The 19,741-nt window shown below is 36.2% G+C and overlaps 1 protein-coding gene across 1 annotated transcript in view; it reads right to left on the bottom strand.

Moving 5' to 3' along the window:
- AGMO (alkylglycerol monooxygenase) overlaps positions 1 to 19,741 on the bottom strand; it is a 182,658-nt gene that overhangs the window by 16,133 nt on the left and 146,784 nt on the right. The window lies entirely within an intron of this gene.

Genomic DNA, 19,741 nt, shown 5'->3' with positions numbered 1-19,741 from the left:
TCTGGATTCATAGGGATGTAATCAGAATTGATTTGGCAAGGGATTCAAAGAATAACAAGAAGAGATTATATAAGTACAATGGCCAGAAAAGAGTGTTATCCCCTCAAATAAATGAGAAGGAAGAACTGGCAGCAGTAAATATGTACTCAGCAAGTTCCTTGCCTCAGTCTTCACTGTCAGTCAATCTCTGAACCTCTAAGCAGAAGATGAGGCAGAAAAGTCCCTCCAACTGTAAGCAAAAAGAAATTTCAAGACCACCTGAAAAATCTGAGCACATATAAAACTATGAAGCCAGATTACATGCATTCCAGGATCATGAAGGAAATGGCCGATGTAGTTGCCAAGCCCTTCTCCATCATATTAAAAAAAAAAAAAAAAAGCATTTACAGGTAGGGTGTAATTTTATTTACTTAGAGCATGAATGAATGAATGAAAGTATTGAAAGTCATTTAAGTAATAGGTGGACACGATGGGCTATGGAAAAAATATCCCATTTGGAATCAGAATTGTTATTTCTGCTTGGGTACTGTATCGATGAGAACATTATAAAGAAGTATGTATTTAATAGAAATGCTAATGTAATATATCAGTTCCACAATACAAAACACAAATTTACAGGAGTTTCAAGGGATACGGATATTAGAAACATATGGTTGGAAGAACTTTCTAAATCATCAAGTTCAGTTCCCACAATGATAAAAAACTATATAAATAAATATTTTGTCTGGAAATACCCACGGAAAATTAAAAAATAAAAATAAAAATGAAACACCTAAAAGTATTTCCCAAATTACTTTGCGAAACTTTAATCTGTAAAAAAATAAAATAAAATAAAAAAATCACAAAATCTTCAACCATTATATAGAACAAAAAGATCAGGGAAGCCATTTTCACCCACTAAGAAGCACACACAGTGAAATTACAGATCCTCAAATACCAGGCTGTCAGAGCTACTTTTTACTCTTCATGCTCTGTATGAAATCTAATAGCACATTACAGAATAGAAATATATTTTCCACACTAGAGTGCCTGAAGAGACTAATGTAGTCTACAAATTGCTTTGGAATTTTCTGGGAGGAATGTTATAAATTGCATAGCATTATAGCAATTCACATCATTATTTTTTATATTTATTAATTCACATAAATTAATTAATTACCCCTCGGAGCATTTGTGTGGTTTCTGTAAGTAACTGCGTGGCCTGGTAATCCATCACAAAAGGTTTAATATGTAGGTTTATGCATGGAATACTTAGCTGAAGCAATATCATAGTGATTAAATCAGAGGAAAAACACATAAATGTGTATGTTAGGAACGCTTCCTTTAAGATTTCTGTACCTATATCAGTGTGACAAAAAACTATAAATAAAAGTGAAAAAAAATGTGTAAGCAGATACAAAATTTAAATTAAAAAAATGTAATCAAGTATTGTTTCATGAGACTTCAGAGAACATTCTTTTCTGAAAAAAAAAAGTTTACAGATTTCTTAAAATAAGCATATCTGCTAATAAAATCCTATTTAGAAGGTTAAATTCCTCTGAAATCCGTTCCCTAACAAGTCAAACTTGCCAAATTGGCATGCTAACGAGCAGGCACTGTATTTTGGAGAATACATGAGAGTGGCATGCTGCAAAAGGTAATCATCTTTTCACATAATAACAAAAGCTAATAGACCTTTAAGATAGTTCCTGTAGGATGTTGCTGGGAGCTAGTTTTCAATTTTGGCTTCAGTTGCAATATCTCTGAAATGCAATAGGGAAAAATCCTATTTAAGCCTTTTATGTATCATTGGAATTAATTTTTGGTATCTTACTGTGAAGATTTTCTGGTGAGTAAAAATTTATCAATAAGTATGTGGGAAAACCTGCCGCCTGCCAGATATATTTGTATATACATACAAAGACTTGTATAATTTGAGTGTATATGTAACTATACACACACACTTCTAGCTTTGCAAAATTTGTATAAAAAATATGAATTCATAATAGCAATGTTTTGCATGCATTCTACATGGGCTAAAAAGCAATCATTATACATTACTGTGAAGAACTGAGCAGCAATAATAAAAATAACAGTGAATAATTTTTAGGGTTTCAGCTTTAATTACTGTTATGATTTTTTAAAATAAAAATATATCTTAATCTTAGCTATGAAATAACTATTAATGTTAATGGGATTGAATAAACCACATTTATCCTTCTTGTTTTATAGCCAATGCTCCTTTACATAAACTCAGCAGCCTGGCCAAATGATTTTGTTTATATTATTTTATATTAAACATAATCAAAATGTTCACTTTGCTAAACTAAACTTTAGATGTTCCCAGTTTTGTGTGTTTAAACGCACACTCTGACCTGTTAGTTTGTCTGCATTGCCACCTGGAGGACTTCATGGCAAAATCAGGTCAAAATGCTGAGGTGAGTTTCTGAGCTAGGGCTCTAGGAGTTCAAGCTGCCTTGTTATTTAAGAGGTAACCTTTTTGCTCCCCTCTGGATGAGCAAGAGCTGGAACACTGTAGAGCCTTGGACATGCCCAGCTAGTTAATCAGGCTAGCAGGTAATCCACGTGGATTGTTTCCTAAAAAGAAAACAAACCAAAAAAATCCCAACACAACCAAAACCAACAACATACACCAAACAAATAAACGAATCTAATGAGGCATCAAACAGTTGTGTTTTGGAACTAGTGCTTAGTGTGAGGCCTTACATGTACACAGCAACCTACAGACAAGTGAGGAAGAGCACACTATTACGCTGAGCAACAGTGATTTGAAGAATTTTGCAACTCAGGAAAAATGAAACTTCAAAAGGAATAGCTCAACTTGCTGAACATACCCGGGTAACATATCACATTTGGGAAGGAAAATAAGCTGATACTTCTTTGAATGACGGCCAAGCCAAATCCAATATAAAATTAAGACAAATTTTTATTCAAAAGCAATGCAAATATAACTCATCCTGCAGAAGGTTAGAGAACAATATATGATAGCCATAAACAAACTATTTTTTAACCCAAACTGCCTTATCTTTACAGAGGAAAGCATTTCAGAAAAGTCTCCAAAGAAATTTAATACTTCAGACTCAAACTTGTTGAAGAAGTCTCACTGGTCAAGCAAATGAGTATGAAATGAGGGAGCTGACTCTCCTTGGGCATCCAAGCCATGCTATACTCAAGAAAAGAACAAATGCTACACAACACACAAAGACTGCTGCAAGAAGGAAGGAAGAGTGTTTCAGCAGAAGGAAAATAGGTACATGCAAAGAATTAACCATCAGAATTTTCCAGGAGGTAACTATAACTAGTGGTGGAGTATTCCCATTACTGTGAGTGCAAGGAAAATGTTTATTTGCTTTAGGCTGGATACCGGTGCGGGGTGTTAATGTGATACCAGAAGTCTGAATAACAGTTTGGAAGAAAAAATCTAGTCTTGCTCAACAGGGATTTAAACCTTATGTTACACAGTAAGTATGGATAGACAAAACAGAGAACAAAATCTTGGAAAGTTACAACAGTAGTCTTTAGCAGAAAACAGACTCCCTTTTATAGACATGATATCCCAGGTAGGGTAAAATGCTTCAGAAGAATAATTTACAGAGATAAAAAGGGAAATAGAAGAGAAAAAAGTAAAAGTATTAAAATAACAAGATTTATCTCCAAGATATAGAGAAACTACATGGAATTACTAACAGAATGTTATTACTGAAGTTGCACCTTCTGCATGACAGCAGTATTTTGGCAGTGTTTTGTAGTATTTGTGCATGGTGAACCTTTCTGTGGCCAACTGAGCCCAGTAAGGACGTGTTTTCTTGCTCTTTACCAGAGTGTAAGTTCTTGCTTTTTGATCTTACCTCTTTTCCAAACTAAAAGGAATTTGATACTGCTACTAAAGACACATCTTGGTGCCTGTACAGAATCATAGAATGGCTTGGGTTGGAAGAGACCTAAAAGATTATCTAGTTCCAACCCTCCTGGCATGGGCAGGGCTACCAGCAGCCCTGCCCATATCAGGGACTAGTTCAGGCTGCCCAGGACCATCCAACCTGCCCATGAACACTTCTAGAGAAGGGGCATTCACAACTTCTCTGAACAATCTGTTCCAGCACCTCACCACTCCCTGAATGAAAAATTTCCCCATAAGGTCTAATCTAAATCTCCCCTCTTTTAGTTTAAAACCGTTCCCCTTGTCCAGTCGCTATCAGACAGCGTAAAAAGTTGGCATCCTTGATTATAAGGTCCCTTTAAGTACTGGAAGTCAACAAGTCTCCCTGGAGATCAAGCCCAGCTCCCTCAGCCTGTCTTCATAGGAGAGGTTCTTCAGCCCTCTGATCATATTTGTGGCCCTTCTCTGCAATCATTTCAATAGCCTTACGTCTGTCTTGTGTTGGGGGCACCAGGCCTGGATGCAGTACTGCACACGAAGCCTCATGGGCGCATAGTTGAGGGGAACAATCCCTTCACTCACCCTACTGGCCTGCTCTTTTGATGCAGCTCTGGACAGCGTTGACCTTCCAGGCTGCAAGTGCACATTTCTGGCTCATGTCAATCTTTTCATTCACTGGGATCTCCAGGTCCTGCAGGACTGTTCTTTGTAAGTTCTTCTCCCAGTCTATACACATATCTGGGATTGCCCCAACTCAAGTACTATACCTTGTACTTGGCCTTGTTCAGCATCTTTAGATACACATGGGCCCACTCTTCATACTTGCTCAGGTCTCATGCAACAGCAATTCTTCCTTTTACTGTATCAACCATATTACTCATCTTGGAATTGCTCACAAACCCACTGAGGCTGCCCTCAATCCCACTGTCTATGTCATCAATAAAGATGTTGAAGAGCAGAGGTCCCAAGATTGACCCTTGTGGGACTTCACTCATCACTGTCCTCCACCTGGACGTAGAGCCACTGACCACAACCCTCTGGCTGTGACCTTCCAACCAATTCTTTATCCACCAAAAAATCCAGTCTTCATGACCATCTCTCTCCAATTTAAAGATAAGCATGTCAAAGGCCTTATAGAATTCCAAGCAGATAACATCAACTGTCCATCCTTTGTCCACTAATGCCAACAGTCTATCACAGAATGCCACCAGTTTGGTCAGTCAAGATCTGCCCTTGGTGAAGCTGTGCTGGCTGCCTCAGATAGCCTCCTCAACTCCCATGTGCCTTAACATCTCTTCCAAGAGGATTTGCTCCATGATTTTCCCAAGCATAGACGTGAAGCTTACCAGCCTGTTGTTCCCCAGGTCTTCCTTTTTCCCTTCTATAAAAATGGAAGAGACGTTCCCTTTTTCAGTCATCTATGATTGCATCTACATTAGTTCTCTTGTGAGAGAAAGTACTGGCTAAAACAAGTGTTGCCAAGCTCTTCATGTGTTCACTTATGTTTAAAAGGAAGAGAGAATTAATTTGAATGTAAATATTTCTATGAAATACTTAGCTAGTTAATTGCCAGTGTAAGCAACTATTTCAGATTCTGACTTATGAATGTGGAAGTAATCTTTCTCAAATATTCTTAAAGGACTACAGCTGCAATATAAAAAAGGCAAAATAAGAAAACCTCCATATTCTGACCAAAAAAAAAAAAAAAACGAACAAAAAAATCCAAAACAGTAGACTCAGACATGAGGGTGAGCAGCATAGAATAAATATTACAGCTTGCAAAAACTACAAGGCAAACTATTCTAGTATGCTTTAGGGTTTTGAAACTACTAAACTGGTTTGGTAATATGCTGGATCCTCCTTATATTTCTTCAACAGATTTCTTCACAGGAAATTAAAGTCTGTACTTACTGTATGGTTGTTACTTAACTGTAACTGTTAGGCTTCAGTAAAAGTCTCTTCAGCTAAAGAGTGCTAAAAAATAACAAATCATTAAGCTACTTGAGACACATGGAGAAAGATGAATTTGCAGGCCAGAATTTGTTTTCTACTGAAGGGAACAATCTTTCTGGAAATGAAGTGGTTGTTTATCTGTTCTTGGTTTTTCTTTTTCTTTCTTTTTTTAATATATAAATATCAAACTTACAGAAAAAGGATTTTTTTTGAAGATCCAGCAAAGAATAAACACTGTATATTAAGGAGGCAGTGAAGCAGAGTTGGGAATATCCCTGAGATAGGAAAATGAAAGGAAGAAGGAACCAACAGTAATGGTTAAGAAAAATAGAAAATAGAAGGTCATGAGAGGAATGAAAAAAAATTGCAAAACACAAATTACTGGCTCATTGTAAAGGTGTGCACCCATTGAACAACAAGCAAGATAAAAGGAAAAAAAATATACAGATTCTCTCTTTATGCATGTATTTCTTCTGTAACCTTTCCAGGATAAGGGGCTTACTGGTTTTTAATAAGGCACAGGTGTATTGTGAAACTACACCATCATCCAACATCAGATGTAGCCAGCCTTACTGCTGTCCTGCTGGCTGGGTACAGGTTACTGCAAAACCCTCTAACCTGGCTTTTTCTGCAAGCTCATCAAACAGTCTGGCTGCCATTTCATAAAATAAAAGTCATTTGCTAGAAAAAGGGTTAAATTTAATACAGCTGGACAGCTGAGCAGCTGCTTTCATGATTTAAATAAAAACAAGCTGAAATCCTTGCTGTCAGCTCAGTGATATATGACTTGTAATGGGATGTTTCCAACCTTTTCTTCCATATGGTTGCCTATGTTAGGTAATACACACAGCCTACAGTGCAACTAGCTTCCCAGAAAACATCTGGGTCCCATTCCTGCTCTTCAGTGTTGCCTCCCACAAACACAGATGATTCATAGGACAACATCCCTTTGGTTAAGGATCAGATTAGGACATTTCATTGATAATTTTATCATGCAGCCCAACTGGAGTTATGGGAAAATGGAACTCATTCAAAAAAGCTTCTCCTCAGTTTCACTCTCCTATCTGCAGTTGATAAAGATTTCAGAAACAGATTTTTAATGACTACTTAGAAAAAAATTAAAAAGCGGAGTAGCCTATCTCCTTTGAGGAATGCATTTCCGTTTGATTTCAACTTCTCTCCTGACTAGAGTGTTACACCCCTTAATAAAATATGTTTGCTGACAGCAAAATCATAACATAATGTTTATTTTTGGAAGCTGAAATCAAAACCAATTTATATTGGTAAGATCTCATGGTAAGGAACTTATGTAAAAAATTGTTTATGTATTAAAAAATATAATGGACTAAAAATAATGTGGATAGCCAGCTCTGGAGTTCATGCAGAGAGAGAGGCCTGCTGCCAGACTCCTCTCAAGAAAAGACAAAGTTGGAAAATACCAGCCTACCACTTTTTTGGATTGGGTCCTCCAAGCATTCATTCAGTAGATCATTTAATTACCCATTTTTGAGAATTGCTTTAATTTTATGGTCATAGTTTTGAATACGAATGGCTGATGACATCAGTGTTTACACAGCAATTCACTTATTTGTACATCTAATAGATGACACCGATCGGTGGTCTTGTGTAAATATCTTTAATTTTTTTTCCAAAACAGTTTAAATTATGTGTGAGTTGGTTTGGTATGATATATCATTTTATTAACATGACTTACATCAACAGCAACATGCTAAGGCACAAAACCTTCTGTCTAAAAAGTTTTCAAAATGCCATTTTCCCCCCTCAGAATTTTAGCGAGTGACAAGTAGATGAGAGAATTTAATTAGTTTAGTCTCTGAAATAATAAGACAGCAGCTTGCTAACGCCTCTCCAGCATCATTTTAAATTCAAGTTTAACTCTATTCCTTCAGATAAGTCAAAATTATATCAAGATGCCCAACAGAAGTGAAGAATCTGTCAGGATTACTCTTCCCTTTCTTTCTTTTAGCACATTTATATTCTTGTCTGAGTACTAACCAGTGCTAACCTGGATAACATATGTAGTATCTACTAAGGTTAAGAAAAGACAAGATTCTTGTCCACTCGCCAGTCCAGGTACAAAAGAGCAGAAAGCATGAAACAACAATATTTTTCCCAGAAGCAGATGCATACAAGCATACAACCCTAAGTTGTATTTCAAGAACTACCCAGCTACTGTAGGACAGTACTGGGCCTCTGACATTTATATCAGGACAATCTGCTAGCACCACTGAGACGCTGGGTCATGATCCTGTTTGTAACGTGACAGAGACCAACTACCATAGCACTGAGTAGATGTAACTAGAGACAGGCTTCCGTAACCCCAGCCTTTCAAGACTTTCTAAATCATGTTGGGGCTGGCAGTGCCGGTGCCGGTGCAGACCAGAGCCAGCACTAACAAAGACTTACAGCTGCCCGACTCCCAGCTGCCAGCTCTATGATGTGCTCAGAGGACATGCAGAACACATTCTCACCCAGTGAGTTACTGGGATTTACAGAAAGAAAATCAAGGGCTGCCTTTGTTTCAGAAAGTCTGGTAATGTTTTTCTGTAAAGAGCTGCTGGCGCTTTTATTTTACTGACACTCAGAAATAGCTGAACAGGTCAAATACTGATCGGCTGTGGTATAAAATTTGCCATCTGACACCATGGGATCTTCTGGAATGATAAAAAAATATATATACATGAAAGAACAGATGGAAGTTTTGTTAGAAAGCTGTTGCTTTTACTGACAATTTACTGAAGTCATTTTTCTCCCGTTGACTCACTCTTTTCCTGTCAGCTCAAACAACATTCTGTTGATTTGTTGGCAAACAAAGAAATTCAAAATCAACAACTCATCAGCTCAACAAATTGACTCAAAGGATATTGGCTAATTATAAGCATTTCAGATAAGCTTTTTGTTAAGATAAAACGTATCAGAATGTTTTACATTTTTTAGACTGCTGCAAGTAGTAGTATTCAGGGCAGTCTTTTTCCTTCCAGTTCAGAAAAAAAATTCTTCACTTTCCCTCCAAAAAGTTCAGTATTGATGACTAAATATACATAGGTCACTCCAAAAGTAACGCCTCCTATTTATTTCCTTGGAAATATCAACAGCTACAAAGAGAACAAAAACACTATTTGGTAGGACCAATTATCAGCTACAAAAAATTATTGTTCAAGATGGTCTACATCATTAGCTCTGTATTTTTGCCAGTGATGAGCAAGAGCCTGCTTACTACGTTCTTAAAAATCTGCACCAGCCGAGGTGACTCACTGTTTCACAGCTTCTATGACAATATCATTGCCAAGAAAACATTGCCCACACAGTCCACCTCTCATTGGCTCAAATAAATGCAATTCAGACAGCACTAAATACAGACAACATGATGGGTGAGGTAGGACAGTCCAGGCAAGACTGGAAATGTGATCCATAGTCTTTCAAACAGGCATAGGTCCTGGCATTATCCCATTGCAAGAGAAAGGATGTCTTCTTTTCTGGCCTGATTCTGGAAATTTGATCCTTCAGCTTAGTCTGCATTGCAATACAGCAGCCAGAGGTGATGATTTATCCAGGTTCCAGGAAATCCAGAAGGATCATCCCTTTCCTATTCCAAAAGAGTGTGCACCACTTTACCCCCTGAAAGTTGCAGCTTGAACTCTTTCTTCACTGGAGAAATCATGTTGCCACTCCACGGGCTGTCACTTGACTCCAGCTTGTAGTGGTGGCGACACCACATTTCATCACTGCAAATGATGCGATCCAAGAAATTGCCTCTTTCAGCCTTGAAATGGTTCAAAAGGTCCTGACAAACTTTTATATGTCATTCTTTCAGTTCCTATGTGATCATTCATGGGACTCACCTGTTGTAAAGTTTGAGATATTCCAACATTGCCACCATTGTTTCCAATGTATTGAAGCCAATTTTCAGTTTCGTACACAGTTTTGTGGTCTTAATCCACCAGCTTGCACAGATGAGCTGACTGAAATGCTCTTCATTTCGTGATGCTACGTCTATGCATAACTATCCATGTTGTTGCTGTTACTGCTAAAATATACCACCCACTGCCTCACTGTGTTCACATCCACTTTTTGGTATCCATTCACATTCAGCAAGTGTTGATGAATATCAATGGGTGAATTTTTTCCACTTAGGGGGAATTCTATTCGACACCTTTGCTGCATATTCACTTCCATGTCAGATGCCATTTTGTCCAACTGCCCCTCTGCTGCTATCTATCACACAGCAACAGGATGTAATGGAATATTGGTGAGAAGGTTCATCATCTACTGCTATACCATTGGCATCTTCTGACACTGTGGGCCAACATAGCAAGAAATATTACTTAATACTTTTGGAGAAGCCCTCATAATTGAAATAATATAATCTTTATGCAGTTAATTTTTAGCTGGTTTTGGATGTGCTCCTCATTGTAATAAAATGCAATACTATAGAAAATATAAAAAGAAGATAATGTAAAGGTTAATGTGAGTATATATTATCAAATTCTAGCACTCACACAATACTGAAATAGGTACTATTTCTGCCAGAAGTGACTCATGTGGGATGTCGCTATCTTACGATGCACAGAGAAATTCTCCTCAGTGAATGTATCCTTCTGTGCTTCAAATGTGAGCAAATTTCTGTATATTTTATCTGAAGAATGAAAGTGGTGGAAATATAAATCAAAGTGACTATGCCATTACCAGCAGAAGTATCAAAAAGAAACTGATCAGCTTTCACAGCATGTGAGACAATCCCTGAGAAGGGCAAACATGCTCATTCTTGCACTGCCAATGTTTACTGCAGTGTGAACTGCAAATACCTTAAAATTCAGTTTTAAAGAAGGTAGCTGGAGTGAGGCAAACTCAGATTAGGTAGTTTGTCTGAAAAAGCATAGAGGACAAAAGATACATATAAGATACCAACATATCTACTGAAAGTTAGAGGTGCATACAATTAGCCCCAGTATATTTCTTGCTAATGTCTTCAACTTGCTTTACACATGCCTCAGTAGCTGAAAAGCTTTGAGGTACACCCTGTTCCATTTAATTCAAATCTATTTTAATGATCTGAGTAAAATAAGATTAAGCTAAAGTTCAGATAAAGGCTAAATTCATTCTTGATTACTGATTGGTACATTAAAAAAAAAATGGTATGGCATTTTTGCTCCCGAAGATAAAAGTATATATGAGTTAAGGATTGCATTCAGCTCTAAATATGAAAAATAGTGTCATGAAATTTCATGGATGTCTTCATAATATATAAAGATGCTATTAGTTCTAAGATTGTTTTATATATATACATATATACGTAGGTATTTGTATTTCATTTCTCAATACTGATAATTCTTTCATCCCATTTTTCCTTTCTTGCATCTTTTCACTTATTATATTACTTCATTATTCATAAGAATCAGCCATGACAGCAGTCTGGTTAAAAAAAAAATCAGAAAGATGCAATAATGAATAATGGCAGAATATGAATTTAAACATTAACTTTCCTAATACTGTTTAACTATTTACAATCAAAACATGAAACTGTGTGTAGACCACAAAAGCATGTACACAACTGGATGTACATGAAAGAAAGTATATACCAAATAGGTCTACTTTCTTTTCCACACAAGGGAGTACACCAGTGTCATATGCACAGAATTTTTCTAAGTAGTTGCAATTTGTAAGATGATTTAACTAATTGTCAACGCAACAATCGTGAACTAGCTTGAATGAAGAACCACTTTAATGAAATAGGAAACTTTTCCATGAAGTCAAGTATGTATCTGAAGAAAGTCTGAAAGACCATTTAACTCAAAGAGGAATGATAGGCACGTCTTTCTCAGAAATACATGTACATCTGCAATTCTTTAAGATTCAGCTACATGCGCATAAGCACATGCAAAACTTGAAGCAGATGACAGATTTAGAATGTATGAAAGTAACCAGAAGGACCAGCAAAATGGGGAAAATTCCCTTTTTCTCTTGTGAAAATAGTCCACTATGCTAAATCCTGAACTGGCTCACATTTGTAGTCCCACCACTCTTATTGAGACAAGTAAAGGAGGTAACCGGAGACCAAGAACAGCAGCTTCTGAACACTCTTCTTAATTCCTTGTTACTGCATGGTGAGACAATCAAGTGGAGTGAAGAAATGAAAAAAATATTCCTTTCCTAGATTAATGAATTCCAGCAACTTGTCTTCATCAGCTTAACAGAGACGATGGTGCAAGGGACCTCTGCAGGAAGAGTTACCTAATCTGAAACATTCTGTTCCTGCCTGAAACTTTCACAAGGATATTCACAGGCTATATTCTCTCTCTCTTTTTTAAAATATAATTATAGATAATTATTTTCTCCACAAGAACTGTTCTTTTTGTTTTGTTTTGTTTTCTGTTTGTTTGGTTTGTTTTTGTTTTTTTTTTTTTGGAGGGGGAGGGGGAGTTGGAGTTCTACTAGTCTAATTTCGTGTGATCTGTTCTATCACTGGCAAAGCTCTCAGGCTGACTATGTGTATATTTCGTAGCTTAAATAGAGATAACCCGTAACTCACCCTATCAACCTTGGAACTTCTTAATCAGTCCTGAAAAGTAATTCACGAAAAGCCCAAGGCTTTTATTGTAACTTCATTGTCCTATAAACTGCTCCCAAAGTTACACACACAGCCAGTTAAAAAGATCATAGTTCGAGAAATAGTGGTTATATTGGTTGTATTTTCATCTCTTTGATCATTATGCCTTCATTCATTTTGTCGGTGAAGCTCAAAAATTTTGAAGGTTCTGTGAAAGTTCAGGATAAAGTTAATTATTCTGCTGTATTGAAACCCACCCCAATTATAAAATAGGCCTTTCATTTTTTTTTCAGCTTCCTTTTCCCTTTCAATTAATATAGGTTGTTTTGAACAGAAGCATTACTTTTGAAGCAGCCCTCATATTTTCTTGCTTCTCTCTTCCTGAGTACATGAACAATTTCTTTAGTGAGGTTAAGCATAACGATGACTTACTTCAAGGAAAACAAAATAAGTAAGAATAATATCATAAAAATGCTATTCTCTAATAGTATCTATTAATAGTTATAAACTGTCTACATTGCATCCAAGTAAATGATACACAGAGAGAGTAGCCTAGGAGTTCATAGCATTGCTGGATGGAGAGAACAGCTCTCCTTATGGGAGGGAACAGAGGCTGGAGCAAGGAAGATAATTCATGTCTGGGAAGGGGATGTACAAGAATTTTTGGAAGCTTTCCTGAGGGTGACTCTCAGCAACAGGAAGGTCAGAAAGAGACAGCTGGCAGATAGGTGTGAAATAATATTCCTGAAGAAGGCTTATGGGAAGGATCCAGTTTTGAACCTGGGATAGCCTGGGGAGTTTTGTTTATTTAGTTAGAAGTTAGCATAGTTCTGCCAGGAATATGATGTTTTGGTGAAAGGAACAGAATAGAATACATAAAGCCAGATGAACATTTCTCTGGTGACTCAGAGAACAATTACAAGAACTATTAAAACTTTTAAAGATTATTTTCATTTTTAAAACAGTATAATTCTGTCATGGACAACCATGAGTACTGGGAGCCAAACACCTTATGCCACTAACATCTTCAGATATTATTCAGTTTCCATAAAAAAAAAAAAAAAAAGAAAGAAAATCTAAAAGTACCCAAAAAACCCAATTCATAGAAACAGGCAGACAGAGGTGAGAGTCACCTAAGCTACTAAACTCCTACAGAAGATTTAGAACTTTCCTCTCAGAGACAACAGAACAAAGAAATCCCTTTCCAAACCTTAGTTCAACTCTGAATTCTCCTTTCAATCTGAGTACCTTAAAAAGTATCTTATATTTTAATCTAAAAAATTGAAGGAGATTCTTGTACCTTCTTCATGCTGTATCTGACTTGACTGTTATGGATTTAAAAGCAGAAATGCTGGTGGCTTAGACACTTCCCCAGCTGGCCAGCTCCTAAGCTTAGGTACAGGAGTCCTCACAGCAGTATTTCACTAAACATAAAAGTGAAGATGTTGGATGCAGTTGCATGAAAAGTAGTAAGGTACTTAAGTTTCTCAGTAAAAAATATTTCTATTATAATCTGTTTATTAATTCACTTAAGAATCTTTAGACAACTGATAAAGACATTATAACTTTGAGTTACTTTTCTTTAAATGGAGAAGAGAACCAGTCTTTCAGAAAGTAGTGATACTTAATACAGATTACTCCGGCATCCAAAATTTACTGTACATACATGCTCATCTGCCTATAAGTTATCTTTCAAGTATACTGAAGAGAAAAATGCTAAGGGGAAACAAACGAATATAAACCTCTCCCAGAAAACAAAACAAAACAAAACAACCCCCCCCCCACACACACACACAAAATTCATAGGCATAATTGAGCACAAGCACTTATTAACAATAAATATGAGTCAACATCTGATGTAAGGAAAAGATGTCAATCAATTTTGAGAAGACTGAGTTTTGAAAACCACTAAAAAGTTTAATGCTGTAAAAATGACTAAAACTGGATGTAGAGTGACTAATTCATTTTAAGCAGTGCTAATTTCTGCAGCCTGGGGTAATGATAAGGTAGTTAGATAACTTAACTTTGAATGCAAAATGTATTGTAGAAGCTTTATTTTGCATTCACTGCACTACACTGTATGAGTGCAACATGGTGGAATTTGGTTCAGAATTTACAAAATAAACTCCCTCCATTATAAACAGGAAAGATCATAATATTTAAGTAAGTTTAAGATGTTTTCAATCTATTCTATTTAACTGAAGAAGGTACAATTTTTCTAAAAGAACAAGAAGAATTATATTTAAATAAGTTTAAGATGTTATCAAGTCCATTCTATTTTCTGTCAAAAAATAGAATTCATATGTCAGTTAAGAGAAATATTATAATTGTCAAAGTTCCCCTCTGAAAGAATAATGAAAATACCATTGCTACACAGCCTATCCAAAGAGAGGGAAAAACTTTTATTACAACATGATAGACAGACAAAAATGCCCACAGAAGTAAAACTAAAGTTGGAAGAAATATGATTGCTTCACAGGTTTTACTGGCCAAAAACTAAATGCCAAATCAAATATACCTCAATGCTTTTTTGATCTGCCATTTTCAGATACCAAGTATAATATGACTCAGAGTACCACCTTTTGCATTTAAAAAAGCATAAAGAAAAATTATTAACACCCTCCTCCACACTCTCTCCCACACAACATTTTTTCTATAGCTTCTTTCTTGGTAGCTAATAATGATCTGAAATCACGGTGCTTGTCATGAAATTCTCATTATTGTTCCTTGTTTCAGATACTTGTAAGATTAAAATAAGCAAATAAACAAAACACAAATAAACTCTTACTTAACCACTCAATTGTCTCATCAGTCATCTTACATTTTATATTCACAACCTACACTTCACATACCTTAAGGTAATATTAAGATTCCTTTACACTGTTTTTTTTTTTTATGTTTAGCAGAAAAAGCATTTGCAAAATTTCTTCCTCCTCAAACTTCTTAGCCTAAAGGAAAGTTGTCTTAAAGCAGTAAGAAACTGATGGAGCAGTGGACTAAAGAAAGATACATTAGCATCTCATCTTAAATTTTAAACAAAAAGAACGAAAAAAAAAGCCAAAATAGAAAACAGAACAGCTTTTCAATAAGCAAAAACAAACTAACAAACAAGCACAAACCTTGGAGCAAAGGTTTTTTGTAGTGAAATCAGCCTACATCTCACAGAACTGTTCTACTATCTCTATGTTTTCTAAGTCTGAGCTCCTTACTGAATCTGGAAGGGGAGGGGGAAAAAAGCAACTACAAACACTAATGTTTTTACCTGGGAGATGGAGTCAAGCTATAGACAAACTAAAAATTTATAGTGGTTGTGCAGTACCCTACAAAGAGTAGGCAGGATATTATCTTTCCTCACGTTAAAAAATAATTTTGGTGCTCAGTAACCAGGAGTGATCTTGATTATTCTGAATAACAGTTAATGTAGAGTAGATATGTATAGACATTCTCAGACTTTCACTGAAGTATATGTTTGAATTAAAATGCAGAAATGCTCACAACAAAATAAAACAAAAAACTGAAAGAGGTTTCTGCAGGAGGTTAGGGTGCCTGTAGCTCATGACATGAGACACAATATGCTCATCTCACCTCCAGATTAAGGAAGGCTTTAAAGCCATCTTCGTAAAACAGAATGAAAAAGGAAATTCAAAGGATTATATTAAAAATCCACACTCTTAGCAGAGATACAGGACTTTCTGCTGCACTGTTAGAACTCTGGTCATTTGGAAATAGTTCGATAGACTGAATGATATATTAGAAAGAAACATGGATTTATTTCATGCTCCTGCAGTGCTGAAACAGAGAATGGTTTTGTTAAGTAGGTGATTTTTCTACTCTAAAAGCCCAGTTTCATACCAAAAAAGGACCCATTTATGAACTCAGTTATACAGTCACAGACTCATTTCCTGTCTTTATATTTCCAGTTTGCTTTCAAAGTTATTCCCTTCTGCAATTTGCCTTTTAAAGGAATAAACTGCTATTGAAATTGTGGGGGCAGAAAAAAAAAACACATTTCCTCCAATGCACTTGTGAATTTCATTATATGTGAAAAGCAGTTTTTAGCTGCAGAAGCCAATATTGCTTAGAGGAAGTAGAGTGGAGGGGCAGATGGAGGTTAAAGGCTCGTGTATACTTTCTGTGACCTGTCAAGCTGAAGAATACGGATGTGATGTAGGCCACTTGCAATGGAGTGAACCAAAAAAAAGGTGGGAAGTTCTTCTGGTGTCAAGGGAAAAGCCTTGGAGAATTAGCTGAAAACATTTGCAACAAATTGGCAAAGTCATTTGAATTCGATTTATGTCTTGTGTTTCAAGGTGGGTCAAGAGTTCCCTACACCCCATACCTCCAATTTCCTTTCTCTTCCCCTAAAGAGCATTGGTAGGAATGAGGAGAAAGGGGTACTAAGTGGAAGGCACTGGAGTTTTTTGAATATATATAAGTGCATCTAATCACTAGAAAAGAGGCAATCCTGCACATTGTTTGCAGAGAAAGTATAGAAAAAAAATCAGTTAAGAGATTTCTCAACGTACATAGCTCACTCCAAAAGTAATGCCTTCTATTTATTTCCACAGAAACTACATCAAATACCAACAACTGGCAGGAAGGTTCAGCCTCTACTGCCACACCATCAACATCAGCCTCTGACACTGTGGGCCAACATAATAAAATAGGAGGCATTACTTTTGGAGTCACCCTCATATGTGTGTATATATATACATATGTTTTTGTAATGCATTAAGTACAATGCATACTTACAATGCATACAGATAACTTCAATGGTAGCATTGTGATAAACTTCATGGAGAGATACTGATTCACTACATTTAACTGACAGCAAAACTGCACCATTTTAACTTTGATTGATTAGAGATGGGCAATAAAGTTCTGTTGTATGTCTGCAAATTATATGAAATTTTTTTTGCACTCAAAGTCAATGTTCAAGTGCTGAGAAAACTGACAGAATGAAATAAAGGCTACTTCTCCTAAACATCAGCATATTTGAAAAGTTCAGAGTTATTTTCTTAATCAAGGTGAAAACTCAGAAGAAATGGGAATTCCCATAGTAAAGCCAGCTCCACTGCTTGTTTGTTGATATATCCCCAGAGTCAGTGAAGCTGAACTTGTGGAACTACTTCAAAAAGTATTTGGTGACGTGCAAAAGATGCTAAGCAAAAACTAGTATCAGAGTCCAACCTTAGAGAAAAAGAATATCTGAGTCCTATACACAGAAAATAAAAGGACTGCATAAAAATCTTGAAAATATAGCCAAAAGTTTCAGGTAATAGAGCAGCACCGTGCCTTTGCAGATCTCTAACTACCAGAGTCTTGGCCAAATTCCCAACTTCAGAAGTTGGATCAAACTGATCTTCGTTTAGCCAAAGCTGATGGAACCTCTAGAAATGTAAGTCTGAGCTACAGCCTAAAAGTGAGAGAATATTTTTTGCCTTATACAATTTTTCAAAGCACATAAATTTTAAAATTAAATGCTGAGACTCTTTGCTCAGTTTGGACTATGCAGCAGCTAAAATAAGTTACCAAAATTAATGGAAATAGGGCAGTAAGCTTTTTCAGGATTATAACGTGATGCAAGTGTTGGGTAGAGTGATGACAGATCCACTGCTCCTCTACATATCTATATTTCTGAGCTCAGAATTTGCACATAGTTGTTCCACACACAGAAATAATAATAGTTAAAAAAGCAACTACATTTTCACAAAACAGAACAATTTTTTTACACACTCCAGCACTAATCATCATTTACTAAATACCCACACCTAATCTGGATTTAAATATACATTAACTGTTTGTGTTATATAAGCTGTATATGTATTAAAATATTAGGAAGGAGAATTTATGAATCTTTTTTAAAGTATAAAAAGATAAGCATTTACACCTGAAATTCTGGAGGTGTAAAGCCACGTTAGAATGTTCGAAGTAGAAATTCTGAGTTTGTGGATTCCACTTAAACGAGATACTGCGCTGAAAGAAAAGAGTATTGCTGGGCAAATCTGACACCATTATAACCTTCTAAAGTTTGAGAAATACTAAGAAATAAAACATGCTATACGCAAATGTTATGAAACATACGAGTGCTGCTCCAAAAGTAATGCCTCCTATTTTATTATGTTGTCCCACAATATCAGAAGCAGATGTTGGTGGCATGGAAGTAGAGGTTCAACCTTCTCACCATTACTGCTACATTCTGTTGCTGCGTGACAGATGGCAGTAGAGGGGCAGTCTGAGAAAATTGCATCTGACATGGAAGTGCATATGAGCAAAAAGTATGTAACTGAATTCCTCCACGTGCATAAAATTTCACCCACTGACATTCACTGACACTTGCTGAACACTGATGGACACCAAATGGTGCAAGAGCATGTTGAGGTGGTGGGTGGGTGGTGTGTCAGCAGTGGAGACAGCAAATCAGCTGGTACAGATTTTTGTGAATGTAGCATGCAGTCTATTGCTCATTGCTGAAGAAAAATGCACAGCTAATGGTGTTGACTAGGTTGAAAAATAATGTATTGTATGTATAGTATATGTACTGTTCTATCAAATACTGTCATTGTACTCTTTTTATCTGCTGTAGATTCCACGGAAATAAATAGGCATTACTTTGAGAGCAACCTACATATATATGTGAAGCACGTTATCTTGCATAAACTACATATACAATTCCACAAGGTAAATCTGAATTGTTCTGAAAAGAAACAACAGGTGGTAGAAGAAGAAATACCATGTACATGGAAATAATTTGCACATATTTTCCAACATACTATATACACACCCTGTGGTTTTTTTGTTGATTGAAAGCAAAAAGAACAATTTTAAGAACATGTCCATGTGAACACAGCAACACGATTACCTGACAATATCTTGTCAATGAGTTATGACTTACTGCATCTTTTGTCAAATTGATTGTGCCTTTTTTTTATTTTTCTTTTTTTTTTTTTTTTGTTTACTATATTTCCCCTGTGTTTCACCTACACATTAAGTTTTGTCCCATCCCTGAAATGTGGAAAAGAGGTTCTTCTTGCACAGTAGGGTACTATACGATGGGATGGTGAGACAACAGAAACATAGGTTTTATTGTAATGCAAATATTAATAACATAAGATGGTGGTGTTAAGTCAACAAACTGACAAACTATTCTTATTATGTGAACAAAGACATCAAAGAAAAAGTCTCACTTGTACTTGGTATGCTTTCCCAAAATTTAGGGGCACCTCCCTTAATTCTTACTTTTCTCCATTTTCCCCTTGTTTTATTTTTCAACACCTAGGAAAGGAATGCTGGCCTAAACTAAGACCTAAACTATAACTCTCAGTCTGTTTGATAAGCTA

Source organism: Cyrtonyx montezumae, unplaced genomic scaffold (assembly GCF_038088225.1).
Source record: "Cyrtonyx montezumae isolate F1298 unplaced genomic scaffold, pur_monq_1.0 scaffold_8, whole genome shotgun sequence".
Taxonomy (NCBI): Eukaryota; Metazoa; Chordata; class Aves; order Galliformes; family Odontophoridae; genus Cyrtonyx; species Cyrtonyx montezumae.
This window is presented reverse-complemented; position numbering and strand designations above follow the sequence as displayed.